Source organism: Platalea leucorodia, assembly GCF_965183815.1.
Source record: "Platalea leucorodia genome assembly, chromosome: Z".
NCBI classification, from domain to species: domain Eukaryota; kingdom Metazoa; phylum Chordata; class Aves; order Pelecaniformes; family Threskiornithidae; genus Platalea; species Platalea leucorodia.
The window spans coordinates 73,026,404-73,044,903 of NC_138858.1; positions in this window are offsets into that span (position 1 = coordinate 73,026,404).

The following is an 18,500-nucleotide window of genomic DNA, read 5'->3' on the forward strand; positions in this document are numbered from 1 at the left end:
ACTAAGGCCTGTCCAAATGCAGACAGTGCTAGAGACAGCAAGTCCCATTAAATCCTCCTGGAATGCAGTCAGTCTGTACGATCCAGGTAAAAAATATTTATTTCTTTTATTCTACTGAGGTTTTAAAATCTTGCTGTAGGAGAGAAGGAAAGAAAAGCCTTGCAGTCCAGCAACAAATTTAAAAAGCCATGTGTGACTCTGAAAGCCTTTGAGGTAAATAATTTCCAACCACAAAAGGTCAAAATTGCAAGGAGAGGATTGTGTTCTGGACCATAATGATTAAGTACCTCACCCTGAAATATCATACAGTGTGGGCAACCCAAGAGTCTGCACTGTAGGATTAGTGGCTGCTTCATAGGGATTCATTTTATAAACAGAATAACATCACTGTTCAATTATTGCCTACAATCTGTTGCCTACTGCAAAATGCAAGTTGAGCATGCTTTTCACATGCTTGATTTTCTGCCAAATGGAGGCTGACTTTTTATTTAGCAACTTTTCAAAAGCAATAGAGGTTAGTCAAAACAAATGGAGATATTAAATTTTTTGATCAGTGAGTGCTCAGTTTGAAACATCTGAAAAAGATTCAATGTGCCTGTGTTTAAAAAAATTAAGTATTAGATCTCTTAAATTTATCATCCTTCTTCCTCCTATCTAAAATCACAGATGGATTGTGAAAATCCCCAATTAAAAAAATACTTAATATATTTTGAAAGTAATAATTCACAGAAATTAAAATATATGTTTGTTTATATTCTTTTACTCCAATTTCTTGAAAATAAATTTAAAAATACATTAACTAAAGGAATATCAGAGAACAGTAGGACATTAACAGTGAGTGTCTTTTAATTTTAATGTAATTTTACAACTGGAGCTAACCATAACAATCAGTAGAAATCTTTTGTTATAAATAAAAATATAATTAATCTGTGTGGTTTAGTGATTTTTTTTAGTGATGCAGGTTAGAAAGTTCATTTGAATTCATTTTTAGAAGTTAAAAAACCCCATCTCACTAGTAAAAATAAAATGAATTATTACTGAAAGGCTGACCATAAATTCTAAAGTACAGATAGTCACAACAAACAGAAATTCAGATCCATTCGGTAATATAGGACTGAGGGAACTAATGAATATTTACTTCTTTCTGGCCAAGATTATGTGATAATGATACACAAGTATTATATTAACTTTTTTACATTTTTGTGAGTTTTTGTTAAACTTAAGTGGAACATTGACACATACTGTCATTCTCATTCAACCGATTTATCTTATTTATCTAACTTATCTTATATATCTTGTTCACAGTGGTACCTGTACTAGTATTGACCTGTGCTGGGATGCCTGCTCAGTTTATGGCTAGAGCTACAGTGTCATGAACACATGTATTTAATTCAGTTAGATCTGCAGTTTTTGTGTCAACAGAATGGCACCTTGGCAGTAAGTATTGCAGTATCATTAAAATAATTACAAAAAAGAGAGAGAAAAATAGACCAAGGGGAAGGAGGACCATGTTAATATAACTGACACCTGTGCTGATTCCTTCTTGTTCTCACTCTTGCAGGTAAGTAAAAGAGGGCAAGAGTATCGTATACAGGATCTTCAGGCACAAGCATATCACACACAGTGAGGATACTCTTTCTGACACCTCTCTGTCGGGCTTCTTTGCTTTCTAGTGCTAAGCCATCAGCACACTTCTGTATTTCCACAGCTAAGAAGCTAAGAGATGAGGGAGTTCAATGATTTTATGATTGCTTGCAGATCTTCTAATCTTGCGAAGGAGTAAAGACACAACATAGGCAAATCACAGAAAAGCAGGATTCAGCTTCAAAACAGGCACACTGATTCTTTTGATAGTCGTCCTCTTTTTTTTTTTAAAAAGCACTTAAGTAAACTATGGAGTGTCAGCATTAATTTCTAACTTCATATGTCTAAGATGTTTAATTGAAACTAGCTTGTCTTCACAGCATGGCCTAATGGTTTAGATGGGTTGACCTTAGTTTAAAGCAAAAATTCATCAAAATAGCCCACTGATTTTATCAAAACTTCTGAAAAAAATGTAGTAAGGTAACTTGAAGGCCTGTTTAGGCATATTTCTAAAAAGTCAGGCAGTTTGTTATTTGTCTTTTTTTTTTTTTTTTTCTCCTAGCATGCCAATTAGAGTTACACTTGATGACTGATGTTTCTCATAATTCTGTCTGCAGGAATTACTGGGACATTCACTTACAAAAAGAATACAGGAAGGAAAACAAATTATTTTAAAGTATATAATTCATAACAACAAAATCTCTGAAAGATGATTACAATCAAACCTTTTTTTTTTTTTTTTTTTTTTTTTTTTTGAAGTCTGGCCAGTATGTAGCAATAGAAATAGCTCAAGAGTTATTGATTAAAGATTCAATGGGAAGATTTAGCATCGACCTGGAAGCTGTAACAATGCATTGCCTAGTTGAAATCTGGGAAGTGTGAGGCTATGGACTTACATCATGAGGATGAATTGCTGATATGTTAGAGCACTCAGAAGAATCATGTTCTTTCCACTTGCATTTAGTGCTAGAGGAAAAGGTCAGAACTACTGATGACAGTGTCCATAAACTATGAATTATGGTCCAAAGTTTTTCTGTTCATTCTTTCCAGCATCTGTGGGATGGTTGTTCTCCACACAGCTGCAGGTAGCTTTATATATATCTTTGCCATAAAATGTCAGGAGGTACCTGGTCTGTTCGACCGGAGTCACGGGTTGATGGCACTCTGCCAACACAAAGCAGACATAAATGCCTCTCTGCTGGCTGGTTTATGTCCTAAAAGCTGCTCAGGCCACCTGGAGAAAAACAGCAAATTTGGTTTCAGCTGTAGAATTGCTTTCTAGAAAAGATGATTACTTCCTGGGTTAAAAGTAAGGATTCCTATTTCAATGTAACAAATCAATAATTTAATAAGTGATTTTGCTCCTCTTAGACAGTCTTTCTATATAGTGCCTTGTTTTCTGTACACCAGATGGGTTGAACTGTTTTTTTAGCTCTCACCAGTGTTTTGCAAGCTTGATTTAACATTGGAGTTTCAGACATTTTTTTCTCAGTCCCTTTGCACATATTTCTGCCTTTGGTCCAGATGCTTAGTGAATATAAATAGATATAGTTCAATCTCAGCTAATAAAGCTATGCTGATTTACATCAGTTAAATGTCTGTCACTTAGGTTTAACAAGTGACTTATCATGAAATATTCCAAAACCCCACAGGGTGGACTATTCAAACATGTGATCCCAAATGAACACCTTAGTGTGCCTTCAGAAGCTACTGCCTGGCCACTGAGAGGCAATAGCAGACTGTGTGTTCACTTATAGTCTCCTCATACTGTGAAGTAAAATGCATTAATTTGATGGAGATTCAAGGTGTTCCCTGCAATTGTAGTGCCTAACAATGTGTATGTTGTCTGTTACTGCATCACAGCTAAGAGATGGCAATTTGTTTCAAGTAGGTGATTCATCATTTCTGCTTGCATGAACAAACCTTACAGGTGTAAACTCATTCGAAAAAGAGGATTAGAGTCAGATCACTGAACCAATTACTAGCCACTGTCCACCTCACCCTTCTCTAAGCAGTCTTCTCTCCAAAGCAGGGGCAGATGGACCATGCAGGAGGTTGATGGCCAGTCCCCAGCGTTTGGAGCAAGGTATATTAAGGTGAAACCTGAGCTGGCATCAGATTTAATGATAAAACATGTTAATTTACACCATCCAAGTTGAGTACTCCTCCAATTTTATGTTAACACTCTGTCTCCGCTTTCCATAGGGGGCCCTTGAGAGCCATGGAGCTCTCACGGGTCTCCCTGGAAGTTTCTCTGTCCAGCACCCAGAGACTGGGTGGCAGGTCCCCCATTCTGTGAGCTGTGTGAGCTGGCTGGAAACAAATGACTTATGTTTCTAAGCTATTTAGACATGTATATTGAGATAATCTGATAAATAGCTCTATACAAGAGCAATTGTCACCTGATATATACTTTTATAAAGAAAAATATTTACTTTGTTAGAAGAATTAGTGAGCTTTCAAAAGTAATGTGTCTGAACTCCGAACTGTCATTTTTATTTGCATGTGATGTCAAGTTTTATATTGTTTCTGAACAAGTTAGCAGTACTATTCTGTATCATTTCATATCACAATATTTTATAAAGTTGAGTGACTATTATTATCCTTGTTTTCCAGAAAGCTAAGTTTAGCCACTCAGAATCTACAAATTTCATTTATTTATGTTTTAACAAAATGTATTACCAATGATATTCAAAACTGAAGCCTGTGAGAGTCCATGTAGAATTACAGCACAAACGATGAAGGATTTCAAAGTCAAATGTAACGACTGCTTCAAGAATTCCTAAGTTTGGTGAGCCATTTTACTCAAATACAGTAGGTGCAAAATGATCCTGATATAGAAGACAGGGTGTATAAATACAACATTACTCACAGGACAAAAGAGAAATAAAGCTGACCAAAAGCCTGGAAGTAGTCTGTTAGTATTGATTTATTTAAATGAAGCTCTCCAGTAGACACTACTCTTGGACTTTTATTTGTCAGTTTGTTCTTGATGATCACTCTAGCCCATGCCCAGTGTCACAGGGTTTTCCAGGGGTTTCTTTCTGAATGTGAATGAACCAGCTTTCATTTATACCCCTGCCACTTTAACCTCTCAGTTGGTATAAAGGGCTTTTTAAAGTAAACAGATTATTCTGTGCCTACATTAACCAGAAACCCTGTACAGTGAATGAATAATAACTCATCTAAGGACCCCTCAGTACACTCTCTGTTCTGCACTTGGAAGACAAGTTGTTATTTTCAGGCAGGACATACAGACATGTTAAAATTTACATTTCTTTAGCTGACATGGAAACCAAATGCTGTGAATCTGTAGCAAATGGTCCCCGTAAGACTCATGTAAATTCACCTGCAGTCCTGGCTATATATTCTGTGACTAAAGCTACAACCATTCAGCCTCACTTCTACAGGCACCTGAAGTCTTTTAATTACCACTTTCTCAGGCCTGTCAATTTATGCTGCATTCATAGTTCAGATTTCAAAATAAACATTGCTGCTACTGAATATACATGTATTTATCAATCAAGGAGTCAGAAATTATTAACAACACACTTGGTGGTTGTGGTTACACATTATTTATCATTATCACAATGGTTTGTCCTTCTACGCTTTCACTCTTCCTACCTGATACTCTCGTATTACTTGCACCCCCTCTAGAAAGGGGGATCTTGTTTGCTCCTGACCTGCATACCTTGGTTTTGCTTCTTCCTCCTTGTTTGCTCAGAGGATGTCCTGCCTGTTTGCAATTACCTGTGCTTATCTTGCTCTACTTTTTCCTCTTGTAAAGTTTGTTACTTGGGCTGCTTCTTAACACTGTTTAAGTGCAACTATACAAGACTTTTTTTACCCCCCTTGGTGGTAACATTGCTTTCATAAGTAAATACATGGTGTTTATACATGATGTTTGACTATGCTATCACAATGTTACATACTGCTGTTAGTTACACTGTTTTAGTACACTCACATTGGTTTCAAAGCAACTTAATATTGAATATATTGACAATATTGAGAAATGTACTTACAGTTTCTAAGTTTTACAGGCCATTGTTTTGGTTGCCATATGTAACAGCACAAAATCATGTTGGTTTTGATTACCTAAAGAAATAATATTTGAGTGTATGAATGCCATCTCCATTTCAGCATGCATTAGCTCTTATTTTTTTTTTTTTGATGCTGAACGATAAACATATTTTAGCTACAAAATCTAAAGTCCAGCTAGTCAAATATTCCTACTGTCTTTCTCCTGTAATTTTTTATCTCCACATGTTTCTCTTGTCTGCAGTAGACCTCCGGAAACATAGTGTAGCAGGTATTGTTACACCTCTCCCCCCAATTCACTTTTGCTCAGATAATCCTACATGTTGAGCTCTTCTGCCCCTGAAGAACCACTTGGCACAGTTACAGAGATATTGAAAACATTCATCTATTCCTTCAATGTTCCTTTAAACGTTGCTACTGTTGGCTGTGGAAAAGTTTGGGATGAAAATGGGTTCTTAATGAATTCCATCCAGGTGAGCCTGAATTCTCATGGTCAGCATCAGCAATTAGTGTTACCATTGCAGTGAATGCTTGGTTCCCAAGTAATCACCTCTTATTTGTCACTGGAGAAGCTAACACATCCCCTTAGACCACTGCTTACTTTTGTCTTCTTGTATCACTCTTTTTTCATTTTTTTCTGTGTAATTGTAACTGATGAAACTGACACTGCAAAGTGTTCCTTCTCTGCTCTATGTGTCTTTGCAGACTGGTTTCTGATGCTTTGAATGGAGCTGTACAAAATAAAACTGAATTTCACATTCATCTTAAGACTAAGTCTTGTTGCATCTGGCATTGCGTGTTGGAAAGTGCGATAGCTCTGCTCCAGATGGTTACAAACAACAGCAGTACTGACAGTCCCAGTGCATATATCTGGTAATTTCAATGTAGTCCATCACTATAGGAAAATGCCTGTTCCTCTTATGGTTTTGAATGAATGCAGTATGATCAAGGATCTCAAAGAAAGCTATCAGTGAAACTAGTGCTGATACCTGTTATTTTCATTTGGATAAATTATCAGAGTTTCTTATTGCATCACCTGCTGTGGCTGGCTGTCATCCTTATTCTGAAATGTCACTTTATCGTCTCAAATGTCTATTTATTGATGGCCAGTCATACAAGGTTTTGCCACATTGTATTGCAGAACCTATACAATGACTTGACCAATAAGTCTTACTCTGAAGACGTTATAAATAATAGCTATAAGGAAGATAATTTTACAAAATGGAAATGTATCAAGAGGTGCTATGTGGGACTCCATTAGAACTAAGAAAATAATTGAGAGTTTAAGTCTCTGTTTTGCCTCAAATTACCTTTGCAATACTGGATGAACTGAACTTTGTTGGTAGGGAGTAGAGGAGTGCATTCAGATGGTTTAGGAAAATCTCCGGTAGTCTTGAAAACACAAAATTAAAGTCCAAATACAAAAAAGGACAGACAAAGGGGATTAGAAACATTATTTCACAGTGGAGAAGATGACAAAATGGAGAGGTGAGAATGGACTGACGCAATGCAAACCAAGTAAGATCTAATTCTTTATGTCCAGATGCACAGAAACACAAGAGCAATAGCTGGGCAATCTTGCAGAGAGAAATAACTGCAGGAGTGACCAGTTCAGCCAGTGCAGCAAGAGGTCTTACGGCCATTGCTGGTTAGATGCTTGAGTTCAAGTTTGCGGTTTCTCAAGGATTCATCGTGGGTTCAAACATGGAGATAAGCTGGGTGACAGTAATTAAATGTCTTCAGTCCATTTTATTGTTTACTCATTAACTTCTCCTTTGGTGCAGCACCTATGTTTTCTTTCTGGCAGTAAATAAAAGAATTAGATCAGTAAACTGGAAAATAAAAACCAACTCCCTACTTAGGGACTCAAAGACAATTATCAAAACGCGAAATGTAAGAATATGATTTCACATGAGGCTTGCTCTTATTCTGAAATGTGAAGTGGGTTGGGATTCTCTAACAGTGTCAGCGTAATCAATAAATAACATTTTATAGCAACACCAAACCTTTCATACAGAAATAAGAATTACGAGGATCGAGCTGTAAAACCATGCCAGCAGTACTCTTCATGTCTGTTGACTGGTCACAGAGATACAGATCAGCCAGGAAAGGAATATTTCTCCTTCAGAAACATGATAAGATTTTAAGAATTTTAAAGTTAGATGTTCTGCTTCTGTCTCTCTCTCACACACACACACTCACTCAGAGGGATGAAGACCATCCAATCTAAATTATCATGGAAACAGTGCCACACAAAAAAACATTTGGTGATATTTGCAGGAAATGGCTGTGACATTTTCAACTTGTTAAAAAGCAATGAAAGAAGGAAAGATATTGCCAAACTGGGAGAAAATGAGCCTTTGAAGAACTGAGCTTCTAAAACCTAATATAACGTCTCTATATTTTTCTGTGACAATACGTTAGAAAGATAAAGCAATCTCGGGCTCTCCCAAACAAGATGTGCGTTATCAGAAATTTACTGAACTGAAGATCAAGAAAGAGCTATAGCTCATCCAATCTTCCACCTCATGTTTCAGACACTTTCAGTTTTCCTCAATTACCCCTGCATTGACTCCATCATGTTTTTCACCAAAGTGTAATTTCTGTAAAGCTGCCAGCTTAATCTGAAGTTACCAGAAATGGAAAAAATCCAACATTTCCTTTGATATTTTTTCCCAGGGTTAATCGCCCTTACATTTAAAAAGCTGTTCCTCAGTTCTAATTTGAACATGTTCAATGTTACCTTTCAATCATTGCTTCTTTACTTGATCAAAGGCCCCTTGCAAGCCCTATATATTCTTCTCATGAGAATAGTTATTTCTTGTTATCAATTACTGACAAGTTTAATTTTAATACTCTCGACATATAAATGTCTCTCAATATTTTCAGTCCTTGAAGATATTGAGACCCTTCAGGTCTTTCGCATCCCCTCTCTTCCTCAGTTTCTATTAACATGCAGCTACCTGAATAATATCCCATTAGACAGAATGCCTTACTTGGGAGGCAAGGTCCATTCCTTAACCGTAGTCAGTATTGTTTTCCTTTGTTGTCCTTTTTATCACAGCAGTTCATGGGGAGAACCTGCTGTGCTCTATATTAAGTAGACCCTTGGAGTATTTTCAGAGTCACCATTTTCTGTATATCATCTCCACTTCTGTACATATAGCATACTGCACACTCAAACAAAAAAAAAAAAAGTTCATGTATGTGAATATTTTTTTTTCACTGACATTGCCTATTGAGCAAGCTTTCACCTTCTCTTTGAATGTCAGATTTTTCTTGTTTATGATTCTGAAAAACCTTTGTGCCATACTGGTTTTTTTTTTTTTTCTTCTGCAATTTTGTATTATATTCTAAATCATTGATGTAAATCGCTCAGGTATGGTATCAGCTCCTATAGAAACACAGATTTGGACACCATCAGTCCTTGCTTGTTTCCTGCAGGATACCTACCTGCCCTTCATAGTGTGCAAAAGGCTTGCTTTACTGTCTGTCACTGCACTGGGTGATTAGCTTCATGTCAGTAAAGTACATATCACAGTATTGTTATCCACATATCTGAAAAAGAACTTGATGCAGGAAAAAGCCTTAAGAAATATCTAAAAAAGTGGTTTCAGCAGCATTTTGAAAAGCAAAATCCTAAAAGCAAGAATAATGGAAATCCTTCAAAAGCAGGGGAAAAAAAATTCAACAAACTAAACAAGCCTGACGGAGATAGTTCACATGCTTTCCAAAGATGTCTTTTCGTAGTGTATTCATTATAGCTGGGAAACATTTTATGAATTTCACTATTCCAATTAAGTCTTTCAGGGACATTCCAAATCTAGACTGAAAATGATGCAATTTATATCTTGCAGCATGAGCATATTTTCAGTCAGATGTAGAGTCTGCAAAGGCATATTGGAAATCAGATACTTCTTTCCTCATCCCACATAAAGTTAATTACAGTTTCCAATGTAACACACATTCTTTTGATGAATAATATTAAATTTTATGCATTTTTCAAACATTCCTGGCAAATGTATTGAATATTCTTCAGTCTTTGTCATTTTCCTCTTTTTCTAAATAACCTGGTGGAACAGTATTTGGACTTTAAATTACCTTTGAAGGACTAAATTTGCAACCTCACCCCCCAGCCATGTGTCAGATTCCTCAGTACTGTAACCATGGAGAATTTCTGAGCTGTCTAATGAAGCTTTTCTCAACAGGCCTGATGTTGTGGTGTTGATATCAATGGCAATATTCCTTACTGCAGTATCAGAGCCTACATATACAAAGTAATGATTTCCAAGTGTTAAAAGAAAGTTATTTTAAGCTGACACCTTTTCTTTCCTCTTAGAGCCTTGCTTTCCCATTATTGCCTTTTCATTTGACAGAGTTTTGCTGCAAGCATTCTTTTGCAGCTACTGAGCAATTTTCCCATCAGTCCTTCTGTTACCACAATCAGAACCCCAAATTAGTTTATTATACTCCAGACACTGAAATCACTCTCATCGTTATCTTTCATAATTTCTGTAATTTAATCCAAATGCTTTTACTCTCAGCTTTTTTTTTTTTTGCTTTTTTTTTTTTTTTTTTTTTTTCCGGTGATAGCTTGATAGCTTGATAGATAGGAGCTCAGTTGAATGCCTGACATATAAAGAGCTGTAGATTTCATCTGTTCCTTTATCTGTAAGTGTGTTATCGTTCTCTACTTTAATTCTGTTCCAGTTAAGCTGAGACTCACACAAATATGGGTTGGAATGCTAACGTGAATATTGTTATGGCTTTTGTACAGTATGATCAATACCTGTTTTTTATTACTATAGGTTAATTTTTTTTTTTTCCCTCAAGGATCTCTCACTTCAGGACAAGAAGTGCTTGTGAAGGAAAACAACTCTACAATGAAGACAGATGTTCATAGAATGATAGCCTAATGAATATTAATAAAATATCTCTCGGAAACAGGATGAGCTTAAACAAATCTTTTATATGAGAAAAGGACTCAATCCAGTCAGCCAGATCACGTCCAAGTTTGTAATAGCAAAACAGGTTGAAAAAATCAAGCTGATTTCTCAAACCAGACATTGTGACTTGCCACCAGATGAGTCCTGACTGCCATTGAACTGTGACCTAAGCCTGTGTAGTCACCTTTGTATGTTAATAACATCAATAAAATATCTGTACCTCTCATTGTTTATTTCTTTTCACCTTCACAGCAGAGCCGCAGTTATGGTTGCATCACAGCAGTCCAGCAACAGAGCCAATATCCACCTCCCACAAAATGGCATTGACTGCTACAGGAGGGAGCTCTGTCCAGTCTATATCTCTTGTGAGAACAATACAGTGGCAGGTTTTTGTTTGGGCCTTGCACAATTTTCAGTTTCAAAATAACTTACAGTAGTTTTCATTGTTTTCCTCCATATATTCTAAGCAATTAATTTCTGAACCTTGGAATAATTTTTAGCATGTCTAGCAAAGCAGCTTGGGATGACAATAGCTTTGAGAGCCTTCATCACACTCCATTACACAGCTGAGACACACCATCATCACAAATTTTGAAACCCTACCCAAGGTGCCTCTCTCTATCTTTAGGACAAGAAATGTATTCATAAGTTTAGTTTATAATATCTCTCCCTTTGTTTGGTGCCAAGCTCTGGGAACCTCTGCAAGTCACAACTACACTAATTATACTATTGCAGTTGATATATAAATATATTGACACAGGAAAAATTGAGCCATTAACATTTACAAGTTGTATCAATGAAATTGTGTACTAAAAATATGAGAAATAAAATCCCATAAGAAAGCTACTACTGAAAGGCAGCACTCTTGCGTTATTAGAAATATTACAAATGCCATTTTATTTACCCTATTTCAATACATTTTGACTTACTATTTCCTCTCCTCACCCTCCCTGCACCTTATTGTGCTAGGAGAAATCACAAAAATGTAACTTTATCATCAAGGTAACAGTAAACACAGTTTGAATTCCCAGTCCATTTGCATTTTCATTTCTTCCATTCATAAGTCATTGTGTACTTCTACTTGCACCAGAATGGAACTGGTTATGTTTTGCCTTACCTGCCTCATCCTTCAGCAGGTAACAATGAACAAGTGCATTCATTCTTTTGCTGTGAAATGGGTTTTGTGTAGCTCAACAGTTAACCTACACTCATCCTAAATCAATTTAGAACAACCTTTAGGGATTTACCTAATGTTTTGGTATATTGTATCTCCATTTTTAATTAAGACTAATGTGGAGGGAATCCATGAAATTTTTTCCCCAGACCAGGTTTTTATATTTTGTTACATAATATTTTATTGTTTTTTTGGAATAATTCTATTGTCACTCAGGGCTCAATATTGCCTGGTTTTAGTAATAGCCTTAATCAGCAATCCCATAGCCAACAACTTTGAAACTGAATTCTTAGAAGTAGAAAGTATGAGAAATGGATATGTTGGTGTTGGCATTTTTAGTGAGTTACTGCAAAAGGTCCAGTTTTACTGAGAGGGGGTATGATGCATGCTGCCCTAGAGAATTTAGGTCACTTTTATCACACAGTATACATATAACTTTTTTCAACAGTAAAAAGAAAGTCTTGAAAATGGGGGGAACAAGGGAATTACTGGAATCACTATGGAAGATGTTATCAGACAAAGTTTCGTACTTACTGTGGTGGCTTCTGTGCAGATGAGTAGTACATACTCAATTTTTACATGAATAGAGCTTGTCACGTTTGAAAAAGAGACGAATATCATCACCCTATTGTATCGTAGGGGAAACTGTGACAATGGAGAGATTAGAGATTTATCTACATTCACCCAGGGGCCACTGGCAAAAAACAGGATCTGTACTAAGGATTAGATGCCTTATAGTATGACTTCACTTGCATAAAACAGTAAAAATATTGCTACACTGGCAGACTTAACAATGGCTTTTTGCTTCAGGTAGACTGACAGCAGCTGAATTGAAACACATAAAGTCAGTGGTGGTTTAACTCTGAAAATCATTAGATAAAGTTCATTTTTTAAATTTCAGTAAAATGTGCACGTCTTTTGCCAAGTTGCAGTCAATATTTGTCTGTCAGCTTGCCTTTTATGAAACACAGACAGATGGTATTAGGACTTTTTAAGAAGGTTTAAGCTATAGCACATTCAGATCCACTAATATTATAATCTTCAGGGGTGGTATTCACATCTTGTTAAAATTGCCGCATTTATGATAGACAGACTGGCAAAACTGTCACCGGTAAGGGAAGTGCAAACTCTTCCTTTTTTGTTCTGAGATGATTCAAGAGGACTCCATTTAAATGCATTTAAATGGGTGGTTTAGCTACACTGTAATGTCAGCAAGGGCAACAGTCAGTATTGATGTTTTGTCACTGTTACTAGTTCCTATCAGGAAGAAGCTTGTTTGAGGTAGCTTCAGTAAAGTTAAGACAAAAATTAACTACCAAAATATTTGACATTTCAGATTAACGTAACTCTGATATTCTTTTACATATGACAGGCAAGTATTACAGGGTCTAATGCTTTCTTTGTGACCAGAAGCAAAAAAAATCAATATAAATATAATTCGGCTATGAAATTCTTCAAGATCAATCCACCAATGTTTCTATTCAACATAAATGGTGTGATATTTGTGATTGCTCTGTTAGTTCTTCTGGACACTCCCCCAACTATTTCACTATGGAATGAAAAAAAGGCTCCGCTGCCTAATAAAGAAACAAGACCTTCCAAAATAATCTGCTCATTCATTGGTTCTTTCATCACATTTACTCTCTTATAACAACTTTTTACCTAAGTGGCTCACACTTTATGTTTGGGAATGTGTTTGAGAATTACATTTGGGAATCTGGCAACATTCTTCAGCTGACATCATCTTATTTTACTCTTAGATGTTAAAGCATCTTCAGTTTTGCTACATGTAGTTTCCTGTATTTTTCCATGTTCCTTTCCTACCCTCTCCCCAAATAAAATGTCAATCACCTCCTTTCCTCACCTCCCTCCTAATCCCACTTAATTCAGTTCTTCTCTGTGTCTGTAACTTCCTAAACGTAGGCCTTTTTTTTTTTTTTTTAAATTCACATTTCTCGCTCTTCCAGTAGTTTGAAAAGAATTACTTGTCAACATTTAGTTTGAATTTGATAACCCAAATTCTTCTGTTTCAATAGGAGTCAAATGGAGAACGTTGAACTGAATTCACTTGACTTACTCCCCTGTGGGCTGGGCTGCCTAGATAGCCTACATCCCCTGCCCAACTATGCATCAAGCCTCCCAGGTCAGGAAGAATGCTGCTGCACAAATGAGTCTGATTTATACAGTGCGGAAACTTAGGAAAGTCCTAAGGCTCATGACTAGTTACTAACAATGCTGACAAGACAGAGGTTCTCCATGACTTTTTACCTCTGTCTTTATCGGTATACTTGGACCCCAGATCGCAGGATCAAGTAGCTATGACAATGTATGTGTTGACCCACCAGTAGTGGAGGAGGGGCTGGTCTGCAGCCTCTTGCAAGGGCTCAGCCCACACAAAATCATGAGCCTGAACACAGTCCACCCCAGGGTGTTAAGAGGAGAGACTGACATTTTTGCAAGGCCACCGTCTATAATACCTGAAAAGTTGTGGAGATCAGGGTATGTTCCTGATGACTAGAAGAGGGTAAATGTCATACACATCTTCAAGACGGGCGTGGAAGAGGACCCAGGAAACTACAGGGCTGTTAGTCTTACTTCAATCCCTGGGAAAGTAACAGAATGAGAACTCCTAGAAGTTAGTACAAACCAAGTGAAGCAGGTGACTGGGAAAAAACCAGCATGGATTTACCAAGGGGTGTTGTAGGTCACCTTCTACAACAAAATAACATCTTTTGTTGACATGGGGACAACAGTGGGTGTTGTTTACTTGGACTTCAGCAAAGCATTTAATGCTGTTTCCCATAGCCTTCCCTGAACAAACTGGCAAGTTACAGATTGGACAGGTGGTCTGTGAGATGGGGGGGAAATTCATAAATGATCTGAATGACAGAATTGAAAGCACCGTCACCAAGTTTGCTGATGACATTAAAGTGAGTGATGGGGTAGACATCTCAGAAGGACGAACCATTGTATTGATAGACCTGGACAAGCTGGAAGAGTGGGCTAACAAGAACTATATGAAATTCAACAAAGAGAAGTGCAAAGTCCCACACCTGGGATGAAAAAATCAAAGACCCCAGTACAGGCTAGGAGTTGTGTGGTTGGGGAGCAGCAGCTGGGGGTCTTGGTGGACCACCAGCTGAACATGAGTCAGCAGTGCGCCACTGCAGCAGCAAAGACAAGTCAAATCCTGGGCTGCATCCACAGGGATGTTACTAGCAGAGACAGAGATGTGTTCATCCCACTGTACTTGGTGCTTGTCAGGCTGCATTGGGAGTACTGTGTCCAGTTCTGGTCCCGATAATTCAAGACACAGACAGACTGTGGATCCAAGGGAGGGCCACAAAGATAATCAAAAGGCTGGAAAACATGTCCTATAAGGAAAGGCTGAAGGAGCTAGGTCTTTTCTCCCTGGAGAAGAAAAGGCTCAGAGGTGAACCTCAATACAGTATCCAGTACTTAAGGGGCAGCTATGAAGAGGACAGAGGTTCTTTTTTCACAAGGAGCCAAGTGGAGAAGACAAGGGCTACAGGTTGCACTGGGAGAGGTTTCAGCTCAACATAAGAAAGAAATTTTTTACAGTAAGAACAATCATTCGCTGGAACAACCTCCCCAGGAAGAGTCTCCATCACTAGAGGTTTTCAAGATGTGATTGGACAGGGTGTTTGACGATGTAATCCAAGCTTTCTTTCCCACAAAAGGCTTGACCAGATGACCTTTTGAGATCCCTTCCAACCTGGGCTGTTCTATAATTCTATGATTGTATGACTGTGGTCTGTTCCCTGAACTAGAACCTACAAGTTAACTGCCTAAGGAGCATCAATAAATGGGTGCAGCAGAGGCACAGCTGAATTTTAAGAACGGGAATTGGGAAGTGTAAAGTAATGACGCTGTCAGAAATTCTTACACATTTGTGGGTGCATAACGTAATCACAGACACAAAAGCAGGATACCAGATTTAGAGCTGTGGTCGGTATGGTACTATTTATACTCAGGAATTCAGAGAAATGTTGATAATGCCTTCTTAAAGCAACACATCCTGGACCCTTGGGGTTATATTTTAATTTTTAGGTGGTAAAAAACCCAAGCAAAAATCAAAAGACATGTTCATATTTTCAGAGTTTCACAAAAAAAAAAAAAAAAAAAAACACAAACCAAAAAACCTAAAACAAACCACCAAACTCCAAAACGACAAAAAAACCCCTCTGAAAATGTAGACTCTGAAATTCATTCATTTCTCTGCTATATGCACAGGGCAGCTGGTCATGCTGAGTGTAACTACTTACTAAACATCTGTAAAAAAGTATTGGAAAATCAAGCTGAGGGTCTGCCCTCCCATCTTACTTTTAAAATTGATTTTCCTATCAAATTCATTTTTCCATTTTCTTTTTTTTTTTTTTTTTTTTTTTTAATATATCACCTGGATTGGAAAGTATGCATGGTTTGAAGTTTTCAGTGAGGACCTTACATTACCTGCATTGCTGCTCAATTTATTTCACGGTAAAAATACAATTGTACAGGTCACATTTTCATACCAGATATTTACTTTTTTTTCCTTTCTATTTCACTGAACCCTAATCTCCACATAATTGAAACAAATGTGCATCCTTCTTATCTGCTGTGACAAGGTACAGAGAACTTTGAAATTCTTTTGAAAAGAAAAGGTGCAGTAGCTTTAGGAAACAAATAAAAAACAAAAGCCACATCTATGGAGAAAAGTACACACCTCCCTTCTCTATTTCCTTCTTTGCTCATTTAGTCAGAATAGTTCGAACTCATCTCAAAACTCTTTAAAAAAACCAAACCAAATTAAAGCAAATGGAATTGTCCCCAGAGTTCAGGGAATTTACTGTATTTTTGGAATTATTCCTTTGCAAATGGACAAATATTCACATATTTTTATATCTCAGAATGTGTTAACTCAGTTCAGGATTGTAACCTTGTTTAATTCTAACTACATTTTCTGTAAAACTGCTGGTCCCCAGTGGGTAAGCCAGAGAACTGATGCTCTGAACCTGACTAATTTCTATCACAGAAAGAGAATTTCGACTCTTTTTTTTGAAAGGAGCTGTAATCATTTCTCCTGAAAAGCCATAAATTTAGCATAGCCGTAAATTAAATATTGCAAAAAACCCTCCACTTTCCTTGACCTTTTTCCTTAAATGTCATCATGTTGCTCTGTCCACAGCCATATTTGAAAAGGCAAGGAAGTGCTTAGGAGGGTAAGATGCAAGGTAAAGCTTAGGAAGATTTCTTACAATCCTTGGAGAAAATAACTTCCTCATATAACTTTCTATTATAGAATTGTATTATTATAGTTATTTTTATAGTTATTATAATAGTTATCATTGTATGTATTGTTATTTTATTATCATTATTATGACATGATATAATATCATATAACTAATATAATATAATGCAATACAATACAACAGAGAATTTTGTCATAGAAATAGAATTTTGTGTCGTAAAACAACATCTGGTACTTGTGACGAGCAGTTAGATCACTTCATGGAAAATTTGCTGTATGGTCATCCTTTATTGCCTTTCCCTTTTCTGGTACTGGATGGGAGCCCTCTGATTCCAAACCTGGGTGAAATCAGAACAGACACTTCTTGTCTAGAGAGGTATACCTTTTTTTTTCCTCTTCTTTTTCAATGATATGAAGATAAACATATACTTCATAAAGGAATGGGAAGATAAATATTTGGAAATTGTCTTTGGACAGTCTGGAACTGAGGGAAGCTGAAGGCAGACTATACCAAAGAAAGACACAAGAAGTTGGACCTCCTTTTTTGCGCTATTAACTGGAACTTTTCTAGGAAGTGTTCTGGAATATGTAAGATACAGGAGGTCAATGGGAAGGTAAGAAAAATAAAAGCAATGCTTTTAATTTTTTACTTAGCACTCTTTCATATTAAGAACTTCTGTGAGATGACAGACGACACCCACATCCTGTTAAATGCCAGGTGCAGCACTCTGTCAGCACTCACACTGGATAATTAGCTAACTGTCTTTAGGGGTTGAGATGGGTCATGTGGAAGTGCCCCTGAAGAGTCTTCTGTCAAACACTTCTGAAGAGATGCAGTAAAAGTATGAACCTTCATTTAAAAGAACAATTTTTCCTGACCACTGCAACTCTTAAGCTTATGGCCAAGATTCTTGCCACAAAGTATTGTATTTAGAAAACAGAATACAGGCTTGATTTCAGAGCTTGTCTTGATTGTCTAAAGGTTTACACTAACATACAAGCAGTAAGAAAAAAGGTCAGATGTGTCATGTTATCTTTAACTGTCTTGTTTAATGAACCTAAAATCATGTTGAAAAAATTCTATTTGTCACAAGACAGTATTATCATTTATTTTGCACAAAGATCAGCAGAAATAAAAAATGTCTTATTCATAAGGAAAACGTTGTTTTACCAAAAATACTCAATTGCTCTCAGCTTCTTTTTGGAGTCCTGTACAGTGATTTTAAACAGACCAAGTCCTTGGTAGATGTAAACCACAAAAACTCTCTTTTGGTAAGTAGAATTGGATCAGTTTACAGCAGACAAGATTTTTTGCCCTCTCCTTAATTCCATCAAAGACACATTCACATATACTTTCTTTGTACATATTATACAGATCTTCCTTTTTCCTGTGACTTATCTGCACTTCAGCTGTCTGTTCAGTGATTGTTTCAGACAAAGTATTTCAAGGAGACATCCATGTACAGAATGGGTATGAAGCATTTGACATTAGTTCATGTTTTCTTAG